General features: G+C 39.5%; 2 protein-coding genes across 9 annotated transcripts in view; one reads left to right on the top strand and one right to left on the bottom strand.

Annotated features, from left to right (window-relative positions):
* Positions 1-11,387, bottom strand: part of RCBTB2 (RCC1 and BTB domain containing protein 2) — a 44,402-nt gene extending 33,015 nt beyond the window's left edge. The window contains exon 1 of one of the 3 annotated variants that reach the window (XM_002919110.4): positions 11,092-11,387. The gene's annotated coding sequence lies outside the window, so the exon portion shown is untranslated. The remainder of the gene's footprint in view (positions 1-11,091) is intronic. The other 2 variants (XM_011224836.3, XM_019799550.2) reach the window with 2 other exon arrangements.
* The window catches only part of CYSLTR2 (cysteinyl leukotriene receptor 2), a 136,886-nt gene continuing 132,845 nt past the window's right edge, over positions 10,263-14,303 (top strand). For 4 of the 6 annotated variants that reach the window (XR_004626731.1, XR_004626730.1, XR_004626732.1 and 1 more), the window contains exons 1-3: positions 10,263-10,735; positions 11,867-11,928; positions 14,041-14,186. The gene's annotated coding sequence lies outside the window, so the exon portion shown is untranslated. The remainder of the gene's footprint in view (positions 10,736-11,866; positions 11,929-14,040; positions 14,187-14,303) is intronic. The other 2 variants (XM_034665165.1, XM_034665164.1) reach the window with 1 other exon arrangement.

The raw sequence follows: 14,303 nt of genomic DNA, 5'->3' as shown, positions 1-14,303 counted from the left end.
CAAATGCCATGGAAGAATACCCAAAATAGAAAAAAAAGTTTACTATTATCATATTAGAATGGCAAAAATGTGTTTTCTACTTCTGGTCTAAAACTGCTTACAATGATCCAGCAATTGCACTACTAGGTATTTACCCCAAAGATACAAAAATACTGATTTGAAGGGATACATGCAGCCCGATGTTTATAGCAGCATTATCCACAACTGCCAAACTATGGAATGAGCCCAAATGTCTGACTGAAGAATGGATAAAGAATAGGTGGTATATATATATGCAATGGAATATTACTTAGCCATAAAAAAGGATGAAATCTTGCCATTTGCAACAATGTAAATGGAGCTAGACAATATTATGCTAAGTGAAATAAGTCAGTGAGAGAAAAACAAATACCATACGATTTCACTCATATGTGTATTTGAAGAAACAAAACATACGAACATGGAGCGGGGGGAAGGAGAAGCAAACCTGAAAACAGACTCTTAACTATAGAGAACAGACTGAGGGGTTGCTGGAGGGGAGGTGGGCAGTGGGATGGGGTTAAATAGGTGATGGGTATTAAGGAAGGCAGGAGCACCAGGTGTTGTGAGTGATGAATCACTAAATTCTACACCTGAAACTAATACGACACTGTATGATAACTGGAATTTAAATAAAAACTTGAAAAAGAGGAGCACCTGCGTGGCTCAGTCAGTTAAGCGTCTGCCCTTGGCTCAGGTCATGATCCCAGAGTCCTGGGATCAAGCCCCACATAGGGCTCTCTGCTCAGCAGGGAGCCTGCCTCTCCCTCTATCTGTTGCTCCATGTGCTTGTGCTCTCTGTCAAATAAATAAATAAAATCTTTAAAAAAAAAAAAAAAACCTTGAAAAAGAAAAAAAAAATTAAAAAATAAAACTGCTTACAAATTTTCCTGAACAGGAAGGGCACTGTTTCTTAGGGCAGAGGCTGGTATCTGTATCAAGAAGATCTTCACAGTGACGGTGTTTCCAGACTTACAACTTGGCTTATGTATGTAGCTAATTATTCATATTAAAAAGTGTCTATGCTTTGCTAAACAGTTGTAAAATAGTTCCTTATGCATTTCCTCATTTTGCTTAAATGTAAAAAGAAAACTATGCTATTATAAACTCATACTGTACTCACATTTGCCTTGCATACTGAAAGAAAATGGGAAGACAAACACCCTTTCAAAGCAGAAACTTCTGCCACTGATCTGTCTTTACAGGAACTAAATTGGATACTCACAGGGCCAATGTTTTAAGTTTTTGCAAGAGTAATTTTCAAAAGTAAATATACATCAACTGAGGTAATTTTTTGTATGACATTTCTTTTTTTTTTTGCTTTTGTGCAAGTTTATTTCCGATGTGGAAAGTCAACAATCATATTACAATAAGTACATTATATAGTATATGGGACGGTGATGGGGCCATAAAAATGAAAAAAAAATGAAAATGGAGTATGATAAGAAGGATCAGAAATCTTGAAGGTTGATATTAAGGTTTTCAATTTTAAACAGGGTGGTCAGAAAGCCTCCTTGAGTATACGATCTTTGAAGAAAGGCTTGAAGAAAATGAAGTGAGCTATGAGTACATTTAGAGCAAAAGCGATCCATACACAAAATCTATCCAGTGCTAATGCTCTGAGGTAAGAAGGTTTGAGCAGAAAAGTGAAAAGATCTGATTTTGTTTTCAGAGTCACACTGGTTCTATGCTGATAATATTTCTGTTATTCTATTTTTATTTTTACTGAGGTATAACTGACATGCAACATTAGTTTCAGGTGTATAATGTAATGATTCCACATCTGTATATGCTGTGAAATGATTAACACAATAAATCTAGTCACTACCCATCATCATAAAAAGTTACAAAAAAAGTGTTGTTTTTTTTTCTTTCAGGACACCTGGGTGGCTCAGTAGGTTCAGTGTCTGCCTTCGGCTCAGGTCATGATATCAGGGTCCTGGGATCGAGTCCCGCATTGGGCTCCTTGCTCAGCAGGGAGCCTGCTTCTCCCTCTGCCTGCCGCTTCCCCTGCTTGTGCTCTCTCTCTCTCTGACAAATAAATAAAAATTTTTTTAGGTTTTCTTTTCTTTTTCTTTCTTGTGATGAGAACTTTCAAGATCTACTCTCCTGGCAACATTCAAATATGCACCTACAATATTATTGACTATAGTCAGCACTCAGCACACCACATCTCCTTGACCTTTTCATTTCATACCTTGAAGTCTGTACCTCTCAAGCCCCTTCATCCATTTCATTCTTTCCCCCAAACCCCCTCACTCCTGGCAACCACCATTCTGTTCTCCATATCCATGACTTTCATTTTGTTTGTTTCTTAGATTCCACATATAAGTGCTATCGTACAGTAGTTGCCTTTCTCTGATTTACTTCACTTAGCATAGTGACCTCTAGGTCCATCCATGTTGTCACAAATGGCAAGATCTCATTCCTTTCTATGGCTGGGTAGTATTCCATTCTGTATATATACCACATCTTCTTTATCCATTCATCCACCTGAGGACACAGGGTGTTTCTATATGTTGGCTATTGTAAATAATGCTGTAATGAACAAAGGGGTGAATACATCTTTTCAAATTACTGTTTTTATTTCCTTTCAGTAAATGACCAGAGATGGAATTATTGGATCATATGTGCTTTTAATTTTTTGAGAAACCTCTGTTTTCCATAGTGCCTGCACCAACTGACATTCCCACCAATAATGCACATGGGTTCCCTTTTCCTCACAACCTTGCCAACACCTGTTATTTCTTGGCATACTAATAACAGTCATTCTAACAGGTGTGAAGTGACATCTCATTGTGGTTTTGACTTGCATTTCCCTGGTGATTTGTGATGTTGAGCATCTTTTCCTGTGCCTGTTGGCCATCTGTATGTCTCCTTTGGAAAAATGTCTGTTCAGATCCTCTGCCCATTTTTAATTGGATTGTTTATTTGCTATTGAGTTGTAGGAGTTCTTTACATTTTTTGAATATTAACTCCTTATCAGATATATGATTTGCAAATATTTTCTCCCATTCTGTAGTCTGCCTTTTCATTTTGTTGATGGTTTCCTTTGCTGTGCAGAAGCTTTTTAGTTTGATGTAGTCCCACATGTTTATTTTTGCTTTTAGTGTCAGATCCGAAAAGCATTGTCAAGACCAACGTCAAGAGGCTTACAGCCTATGTTTTCTTCTAGTTTTATGGTTTCAAGTCTTACATTCTAGTCTTTAATCCATTTTGAGTTGATTTTTGTGTATGGTGTAAGATAAGTAGTCTAGTTTCATTCTTTTGCATGTAGCTATTCAGTTTCCCCAACACCATTTATTAAAGAGGCTGTCCTAATCCCCATTGTATATTCTTGCATCCTGTGTTGTAAATTAGTTGAACATATATGCATAGGTTTATTTCTGGGCTCTCTATTCTCTTCCATTGATCTAGGTGTTTGTTCTTACACCTATATCACACTGTTTTGATTACTATGACTTCATAATATAGTCTGAAATCAGGAAGCATGATACCTCCAGCTTTGTCCTTCTTTCTCAAGATTGCTTTGCCTAGCCAGAGTCTTTTGTGGTTCCATACAAATTTTAGGATTGTATGTTCTACTTCTGTGAAAAATGCCATTGGTACTTTGACAGGAATTTCACTGAATCTATAAATTGCTTTGGGTAATAGGGGCATTTTAGCATTCTTTCAACCCATGAGCATGGGATATCTTTGCATTTATTTGTGTCTTCTTCAATCTCTTCCATCAATGTCTTACAGTTTTCAGCATATAGGTCTTTCACCTTCTTCCTTAAATTTATTCCTAAGTATTTTATTCTTTTTGATGCAATTGTAAACAGGATTTTCTTAATATCTGTTTCTCATAGTTTGTTGTTAGTGTATAGAAATGCAAATGATTTTTGTATGTTGATTTTATACACTGCAACTTCACTGAATTCATTTATTTATTCTCTACTGAATTAAAAAAAAAACTATTTCTTCATGATTCAGTCATGGAAAGTTTCTATGAATGTATCCATTTCTTCTTGGTTGTCCAATCTGTTGGGCTATAATTCTTCATAGTAGTCTCTAATCATCCATTGTATTTGTGGTATCAGTTGTAACGGCTCTTTCGTTTCTGATTTTATTTGAACCCTCTCTTTTTTTTCCTTGGTGAGTCTAGCTAAAGGTTAACTTTGTTTATCTTTTCAAAGAACTAGCTTTTAGTTTCACTGATCTTTTCTATTATCTTTTTAGTCTCTGTTTCATTTCCACTCTGATCTTTGTTATTTTCTTCCTTCTATTACCTTTGGCTTTGTTATTTTTCTGGCTTCTCTAAGTATAAAGTTAAATTGTTTGAGATTTTTCTTATTTCTTTGGGTAGGCCTGAATCCCTATGAACATCCTTCTTACAACTACTTTTGCTGAATCATATAGATTTTGTAAGTTATAATTCCATTTTACTTTGTCTCGAGATATTTTTTTTCTCCGTTGATTTTTTTGATTGACCCATTGGTCAGTAGCATGTTGTTTAATCTCTACGTGATTTTCTAACCCTTTCTCTCTTTTCTCCTTCTGGGACCCTTACGATGCCAATGTTATTCCATTTTATGTTGTCCCATAGGTTCCTTAAGCTAGCTTCATTTTTTTAAATTATTTTTTCCTTTTTGTTGCTCTGTTTGAGTTCCACTGTCCTGTCTTCTTGATCATCAATCATTTCTTCTGCTTCATCTAGTCTGCTGTTGAACTCCCTCTAGTGTATTTTTCAGTTCAGTGATCATATTCTTCAGTTCTGTGGCTTCAGTTGGCACTTTCTTATATATTCTCTTTGTTTGAAGTTCTCACTGTATTCATTTTCATTCATTCTTCTTCCAAGTTTGGTGAACATCTTTTTGACCATTACTTTGAGACCCCAAGCATAGACCCTGTTCATCTCTAGACCAGAATATCTGGCAGTGTCCCCCGGGTGACAGTTGCAAAAACTGGGGCTTCAGACCAATGTAATCTCCTTTCTGGGAGGTCCTGGCAATCCGTGGTGAGGCTGAGTGAAGACGGAAAGATGGCATTCCCCCAGGCTATATTCCCTGAGAGCACCTTTGTAGCCTCTAAATGTGCGGCAGACCTGAAGTCTGTCCCTCGGGCTGAAGTGCCAGGAAAAGTACACAGGCTTTTTTCACAAATACAATGGGGGTACGTTTTAGTCTGTCTTTTGTGCAGTGCCTTTGGGGTGACAGCCTACAAAGAACTCTTTTTCCACTCATTACATCCCATGGAACCCAGAAACACAAGCCTGCCTACCCATGGTATCAAGTTAGAGGAAGAGTGCAAAAATGGCACCCACCAGCACCTCTGTCTCTAGAAAGAGTCCCAACAGGCCCCAGCCTGTTGTGCAGATGCTTTAAGGTTAGCAAATAAATCTTCTTCACATATAGTTTAGGCAGTTTTCAAACTGCTGTTTTTGTGCTGGTTCCCAGGGCAAGTGAGTCTGCACACAAGCCCTGTAAGAGAAATATCTCAGTTCTCTATAGCTTTTTGGGTCTCCTGATGTGAGATCCATTGGTTTTCGAAGTTACATGTTTGGGGAGCTCATCTCTTCATTGCAGGTCCCAGGGGTTGGGGTGCCTGATATGGAGTATAAACCTCATTCATCAAGGAAGTTCCAGACTTGTGAGATTTTCCCCAACTGTGGGTTGCCACCCTGGCAGTGGGGTTTTTGGTGAAACCATCCATATGTGGCCCTTTTACTGTTTTCAATTTATTTCCAAATTATCCCTGTTTGAAACAGATAACTCCTTAATCTTACAGATTGTATTTTGAGAGTTTTCCCTACACTCTTAATAGCTACATAGTTGGAGACTGGACGATAAGAAGATAGTCTTTTGATAACTGAACATGATAAACATATCAATTCTTAATCCTCTCAAAGAACAGGTTAAATAATTCAGTTCCCTATACAAAATATATAATAAGGAGCCTCTACATATTATTGTTGGTAAACAATGTTAATCTGTGTGTTTGCTACTAGGACAATGCCATTACTTGGTAATACCTCTGACCCAAATAAAGAGTTAAGCTGATTACAGGACATACATTCATTTGCCTAATTTATTCAACAAATGTTGATTTGGTGCCTGGAGTAGGTACTAAACTGAAAGCAAATTTACATAAAAGAAAAAACAAAATAATGTGGAACAAAAAGATATCCACCTCCCAGGTGCTTGTGTCAACATTACCCCAACACAACAGCACTTGTGGGCCTTAAGATCTAATAAACTAGACACACTGTATCTATAAGAACAAAGCATTTTCCATGGAAACTGATATTTTGCAATTAACCAGGAACTTTTAAATGCTAATAACCACTCTTTAAAAGTAATCCCTGAGGGGCGCCTGGGTGGCACAGCGGTTAAGCGTCTGCCTTCGGCTCAGGGCGTGATCCTGGCGTTATGGGATCGAGCCCCACATCAGGCTCCTCTGCTATGAGCCTGCTTCTTCCTCTCCCACTCCCCCTGCTTGTGTTCCCTCTCTCACTGGCTGTCTCTATCTCTGTCAAATAAATAAATAAAAAATAAAAATAAAAAAAAAATAATAAAAGTAATCCCTGAAATGAAAAAAATAGTAATTTCTGCAGAGAAAACCCAGTTTTATATATATATATATATACACACAATTGTTATTATATATAAAAATTATTTTATTATATATTACATTATATAAAATAAATTATTATATATAAATATATATTAATTCAACTTAACAATATGAGGTCAACTCTAAAGCTATGCTTGAAAAATACAATATATAAAAAAGTTTTTTGGCAATATTGAACTCAATGCTTTTAACAAATTCTCCCATCTGGACAATAAAGTTGATGATACTTTTATAAACAAAGAAATGGGACAATAAAGAAAACTAACGTCTTTTAAGATGCCAGCAGTTTGCAGCACCAGTGTGTTAATGAGCTCCAGACCAAGTAAATGTCAATGGGGTACTGATGCTAGCTGAACTATATGCTGGCTGAACCATTAAATGGTATGTCATCTGTAAGTTATGAATGATAAATATAGTATAAGAAAACATGATCCCAATTATCACTTGTAAAAAAGGATGATAGCTATAGCTTACCTCTACTTGAATGAGAGGTCATAAGCCTATGACAAATAACAGTAAAATACCTACACAGCTGCTAACTAATGTGGGACAATTATAAACAGGATGGACAAAACTGAAAAACCAAAAAGCACAACTAAAACAAAGGTAAAACCTCAAAGGAAATGACATTGCCAGGTTTATGATAAACATTAAACAGACTTAGAGCACAGAAACATCATTGCTATTTTAACTATGTTGGTAAAAAGGTTTCCAAATTTCATCAAGAGAGATGAGGCAGATCTTCAGTCCCAAGCAAACTTGTATTTAGTTTGAAGAGATTACTGAGCTCATCAAAGTTAGCCTTTTCAAACATGCACAGCAAAAGTACCCTTTTCAGATATGAAAAATTATCAACATAAGCTATACGAATCTATGTTGTTAAACTAGCTAAAATGAGTTAGTACTTAAGAAATTTGTAAATCCATTTGAAATTTAGGTCCTTACAGACCTAGTACAATTTAAAAAAAAAAATCCCAACATGTCTATGAAATAGAATCCTAATTGTGTAAGATCTTTGTTCCACAACATAAACATTCCTTCAGCATGGTAGGCTTTCTTAGCCTTGGCTCATTTCCATTTGGGATTCATTTTGTTCAGTATCATATACATTCAATGTAATACAAAACATATTATAATGTGATCACTATTTATGATTTACTTACTACCTGTCATCCACTAGTACTTGTTAGCTCAAAATATCTTCCATGGAGAGACATACATAATAGATATTAGCTCAGGTTAGGTTAGCAAGGCTGAAGACACGTAAGACACACACTTCAGTGTCAGATATATGCTGAGAAAAACCCATTATGCCTTAAATTTCCTAAAGACTCTCACATTAAGATGGGATCACCATGTGAAATAGATACATACTCCTTCCTGATAATGAAAGTGAGAAGGATATCTGCCTTCCACTGAATGATACTATAAATATCCCTTTCAGAGAGGCAAACTGTCTGCTCCTTTGAAGTAAATATCCCCATGTAGTCTTCTATTTTTAGCCTCAGACAGGAGTCTTTTTTTTTTTAAGATTTTATTTATTTATTCGACAGAGATAGAGACAGCCAGCGAGAGAGGGAACACAAGCGGGGGGGTGGGAGAGGAAGAAGCAGGCTCATAGCAGAAGAGCCTGATGTGGGGCTCGATCCCAGAACGCTGGGATCACGCCCTGAGCCGAATGCAGACGCTTAACCACTGTGCCACCCAGGCGCCCCCAGACAGGAGTCTTTGATGTCATTCTGCAACCCTGATAATTCTACTCCTGGTCTCAAATCTTTCTTATCTGGTCAATTTTGATTTATACTAATTCAACCCCAGTAAACCTCAAAAGTAGTGGTATCTTAGGGGCATTTTAATTTTGCTTTAACCAAGTAATAAAACCAAAATTAAATATAACAAATTCCTTAAGGCTTAGGCAAACCCCACAGGTACCTTATATTTATAGTTCTGGATTAATAGTTTTTGATATTTAAACATAGTGTTTGTGATCTACTTAACGTAACGGGCCCAAAAGACACAGTTTATTTTCTAAAACTGTTCCTATCAGCCTCTTTCTCTAAGTCTTGTCTGGTTCATTCGGAAATCTCTAAGAGCAATAATTTAATACTTAACACATGACATCATACCAGGTGAACCTCCAATATAGTTTCAAATAAAGAAAAGCAACTGACCACTCTTAGAAAACAACTTCACTAGGCAATCACAGTCAGAGAGATATTAAGCAATTGCAATGTATGGTAGTATGTGCAGAAAATACATGCTTTTTCTCAACGCATCTGTAGTATTCATTTGGCTAGTCTCTTCCACTTAAGAGCCCAGTCACTTCATTTGATGTACTAGGTTAAACAGTAAAATTCTGAATAATTTGAACCCAATTTGGAAAAAAAAGTTTTACATATATACTATAAAATATGGTTTTATTTGTCACAATGGTCATGCTGTGGGCTCCCATCAAATTTATAGTGGAGAATGGCAAGGAACATTTTCTCCCAGAAAGATGATTCGAAAAACTAGTTCTCTGTCTTGAACATCACCTTCAGTTTATCCTTCAGACCCACCATAACCATGCTGTATAAAATGCAACCCACACCTGTACTCTCAGGCTTCTTTCTCTGCTCTTCTTTCATTTTTCATAGCACTTATAATTTTCTAAATGATAAATAATCAAATACGTTTACTGTCATTCTTTTCTAGACTGTAAGTTCCAGAGGGAAGGGATCTTTGTCTGTCTTGTTCACTGACATATCCTAAACACCTGAACAGAACCTGATGCAAAGTGGTCACTCAATAGTTGCTGAATGAATGAATGAGTCCACACTGAGAATTCAGTACAAAATATTTCTGGAGTCAGATTTCAATTTCATTTATACAGTTAACAAACATCTACTGTGCTCTGAATATGGGGGAGGCAGAGCATACACATACAAATATGTATTATCAGGAGATAAGTGCTATAAATCCAAAGCATGGTAAGAGGTTGGAAAGAGAGAGCCGTGGCTATTTTAAACAACGGGAGTCGCCTCTCTGAAGTGATGGCCATTGTTCTGAGCCTTGGATGAAGGTAGGTACCATACATATTTGGGTGGAGGAGGAGAATGAGCTTTGAGCATTCAGAAATAGCAAATCCCTGGGCCCTAGGGTGGAAGCCCATTTGGTAAGCCCAGCAAGCCCAATGAGGCCAGTATGGTGGAAGTGGGGTGTGCAAGAATTTATCATTCCAGTTGCCTTTATCTGCTACTTAATAACATATATATACTGCCTAATGCCCTGGGAAATAGAGATTACCTTTCACCTAAAGTACTCAGGTTCCCTGGTAGTAAGCGGTTCTTCTATTCCAGCCCCCGAATGTCTGTATCAGCACATCATATAAGATTACAAGCCACAGTAAGACATTGTTAAAAACCGCTCCAAGTAGCCTCAGGAGTCACCAAACTGTCTTTAACTAAGTACCACTGCGCAGGAAGGTGTAAAGCCAAGTTCGAACTTGGTACGAACAGGAGGCTCCATAAACATTCAGCAGGGACGGTCATTCTGAGTGGGGGGGGGGGCGGGGAAGGGGGGGAAGAGCGTCGCCCCAAAAGATTTGTGAACTCTACCACTTCCACTCAGCTCTAAGACTAAGTCGCCAAGAGTGGTACGAGGCAGTTCTGTGACACGCATTTTGTGACAGTCCTGGACTCGCACTCCTCCGACATTTTATGTCACTTCCCAAAGAACAAAACCAAAAAGTTCCTCTGAACTCGCCTTCCAACTCAGGCTAAGAAAACCTTTATTTCCGGGGCTCAGCGGAGCAATACCTTCCAGCTTAAAATAAAGGTTTACGGCGATTCCTCCCATCCCTCCACAGCAGCTTCGCCTAGCTTAGACAAAACTTTCTGTGCTGTCCCTCCACAGCAGGCCCCAAGGTCGAAGGCATCATACTGAGAGAGCAGGTTCAGGGCCGGGAGCTAGGTGAATGGGTTTTCGGGACACCAGGTTCAGGTCGAGGCGACAGAAATAAAAACAGCGTCAGCCTATGCGAGGCGAAGAATGGGGCGAGAAGGAGAAACTCTGAGGCAGGCGGCGTCTCCGCAGCCCAGGACGACGCCCTGCCTCGCGTGCGGTAAGTCGGGAAGCTTCCGGGGTGGCGAGGCCAACCGCGACCCTCGCCCCGCGCACCACATCCGCCAACAGGCTCGCGCAGGCGCAGCGCTGTCTGGGCCCCGCGGCCTGGGTGGGGGGACAATCTCCGAGTCGCGCGCCCAGCCCCCGCCAGCGGGTTTGCGCACGCGCCGCGACGCCTCGGCCCTAGGCCTGGGCGGGGGTGTAACCCCGGGGGCTGCTTGTCAGCCGTCGCCCGGTCCCGGAGCTCGGACTGAGGGGGCGGGGAGAAATGGCCCGTTGCAGGGGGGATCTGAGAGTGGCCGGCTTCGAGCCGGGCGTCCCCTTTTGACTTCCTACGCCATCCTGCCCCCTTACCTCAGCGCAGGCCCGAGCCGCATCCACTTCTCCTTCTAGGTCGCCGTTACTGCTCGGTTGGGGGCCCGGCGCAGCGACGAGTTGGCGCCTCCCCCTGAAGCAGCCCGGCCTCGGCGGGTTGCGCTCGGTTGCCAGGCCGGGGACTAGAAGGGAGGGGAGCGCACTGGAGGGGAGGGGGCCGGCGACGGCGCCTCGCCCCTCCTCCTCTCGCCCGGCTGCCCACTGCCGCCCCCGCCCCTTCCTCGCCGACAACCCCCCCCTTCTCGGAGCGGACCCCAGGCCTGCACCTCGCCTACCCCGCAGGGCCCATCTCCTCTCTGTGGGACACCCCCATTTTCTCCATGGTTCTGGGCCCCAGAGACTTGGGAATTTGGAGATGCCTGACTCGGAAGGGTGAGGCGCGCGTATGGTGCTGTGGGCTGCAACCTTTTCTACAGTTCGCGTCCCCCAGCCTGTCTGCTTTTTCTTGTGGTGGTCCCTCCGTCGGGAAGCTCAAATCCCGTCTTCACAAGGTTTCCCCCTGCTTTTCACCTCACTGCTGTGGGGCCGAAGTCCTGTACCCTTCTAATACGAATGTTGAAATAATGAGTGATTTGTCTTGAGGGGGTGACCTGAGTTACCTTGGACCAAGGTCTTCTGGAACAACCGCACTATCCCTTTACTAATTTAGTAATTTCTTGTGTTACACTGCACTTCTGTTGGCCTTGGTAGATTTTAGCAACATGCACCATAGCTTTATAATGTGCAATAATTTCTTCCACTTTACTACACTTAGGTTGACCTGAGTGGGTTTTGGTGAAATGCTTCACGATTACTGTTATTAGCTGTTTCAATGAGGTAAGCTGAATGCTTTTATGTTGGCTTTTAAGTGAGGTCATAGGTTCAATGTTTAAGTGAATTGCCAGAAAGTAGCGCAGCCAGATAGACTAAGATGTCAAGCCACAGTGACCATGTCCATGTTTGGTCCATGTTTGGTCTGGCCTTTGCAATCATTGGAAAAACATCCTTCCAGAATGTCTAGGTGTTTTCATTGCAGTTGCTGTAGTTGGCAGACATTTGTGTCTGTTATCACAGTATAGTCCATTAAAACCAGAAGGAGACTTACATTTACTTGACTTTGTAGGTTATGAGCAGGGCAGGAGTCTTAAAGTCTTACACGCATGACATTGCCTAAGATGAGTTTTTCCTCTGAAACAGTTACCCTTTGGCCTTTTAATATAAAAGGACACATAATCATAATTGAAAGGACAGCTTGGGTTTTTTATTTGAAAAGGTTAATTAAAAGGAACTCCTTTGACAGTATTTATGTAAGGGGAAAGGTGATCAGACTAAGGAAGGTAATGAGATAAGGTGGGGTTATCACTAAACATACCTTCCTTTTACTATTTGTGATTTTTATATCTCACTAGACTGTGAAACTCTTGAGAGCACAGATCATGCCTTATTTCTGTACCATAAAATGCTTAATAAATGTTTGTGGAATCAAATTACATTGATTACATGCCCATTAGTTCCTCAAATATGCTTCCATACTTCATTAAGTGACCTAAACATAAGCATTAATCCATGGTTTACTCTCATTTTGGTTTGTGCCAATTCTCCTGGGTTTGACTGTCTGGGTAAACCAACCTCTTTTTTTTTTTTTTTCAAAGATTTTATTTATTTATTCGACAGAGATAGAGACAGCCAGCGAGAGAGGGAACACAAGCAGGGGGAGTGGGAGAGGAAGAAGCAGGCTCATAGCAGAGGAGCCTGATGTGGGGCTGGATCCCAGAACGCAGGGATCACGCCCTGAGTTGAAGGCAGACGCTTAACCGCTGTGCCACCCAGGTGCCCCGAGGGTAAACCAACCTCTTAAGAGTGGTTGATATCTAATCCAAAAAGGCTTTAAGTCACCTTTTCTTATACCCTGACCAGCTCTCTCCTTCCTCTGCTTGTGGCAAAGCTACATAACACTGAGTCTGCATAAAAAATCCACTGACTTATTTTTCTGTTCAGGAAAAGGCTTTCCCTCTGATCACCACTGAAGCTAAAATCCATCATTAAACAAGTTTAGAGTTGGTTCATTAAACAGGAATTGTTTCTAATTCAAACACTCAAGTTCTCCTGCCACCTTTTTCCTTTATCCAGACTATTTTGTATTTAAGCATTTTAAGAGTAACTATTAAGAGGGCAAAATTACAGAAAACCACTTTCATACAGAATGTAATGCATAATTTACAAATCAAACTATATAATAATTCTTTCCCTAAAGGTATAATACTTCTTTACAAATTTGTATTTTAAGAATTAGGTATTTTAAAAATGAAATACTTTTTAAAGGTCCTGAAGTTCTTAGGGCTTTTTGAAGGTACTAAGATTATTCCTAAATGATTAAAAACAATAAGACATAGCACAGACTTTCTCCAGGTTCTACCATGAATCATATTGCTAATGGAGAAATTAGTGTTAAGATGTGATTATGGCAAGAATGATCAGAACAGAGGATTCAGTAGGTATAGTCCCAAAATAGAGGAAATTTCCTGTGACAAATCTAACCTCTAGAGCAGCTGGGAAGAAACTTTTAGAATATCTCTATTTTTATGTAAACTAAGAAATCAAACTTTACTAATATTTAACATGTAGCTGGACAGCAGTGCATATTATTGTAATGTTTAGAGACCACTTCTCTAGAGTACCATCAGTTCTGTAGGCAGCCTCTGATTTCACTACTTTTTGACTCTAATATTTTAAATACAATAATTTGGATTTATACATTTTAAGTATAATAATCTTGAAATGTATATAATATTGAAAATTTTATCTTTGTTATACTATGCAATAAGTAAATGTTTATTTTTTAATCACTTTTAACATGAGATATTTATCTAACAAATCTTGGTAATTTATATATTGTTTCTTTGCATTATCACAGAACTGAGAGATTAAATATAAATCCTCATTTTACAGATGCCCAGATTATGAAGTAATTTGTGTCAAGTCTTTGGATTCATAGTTTCAGTGCTTTTTCCAGTGCATCATCCAACTCATAGGACAAATAGCAGAATCTCATCCATCAAATGAGTGATAACAGTGCCATTGCACAAGATGGAAAGGTAAGGTATTTCTCATAGAACTCTAAGAGGAAGAAATTCTTTTTAACTTTTTACTTTAAAATAATTACATATTCACATGAAGTTGCAAAAATAGTACAGAGAGGACCCATGTGCCTG

Source organism: Ailuropoda melanoleuca, chromosome 7 (assembly GCF_002007445.2).
Source record: "Ailuropoda melanoleuca isolate Jingjing chromosome 7, ASM200744v2, whole genome shotgun sequence".
Lineage (NCBI taxonomy): Eukaryota > Metazoa > Chordata > Mammalia > Carnivora > Ursidae > Ailuropoda > Ailuropoda melanoleuca.
The sequence above is the reverse complement of the archived record's forward strand: the minus strand, read 5'-3'. Positions and strand labels throughout refer to the sequence as shown.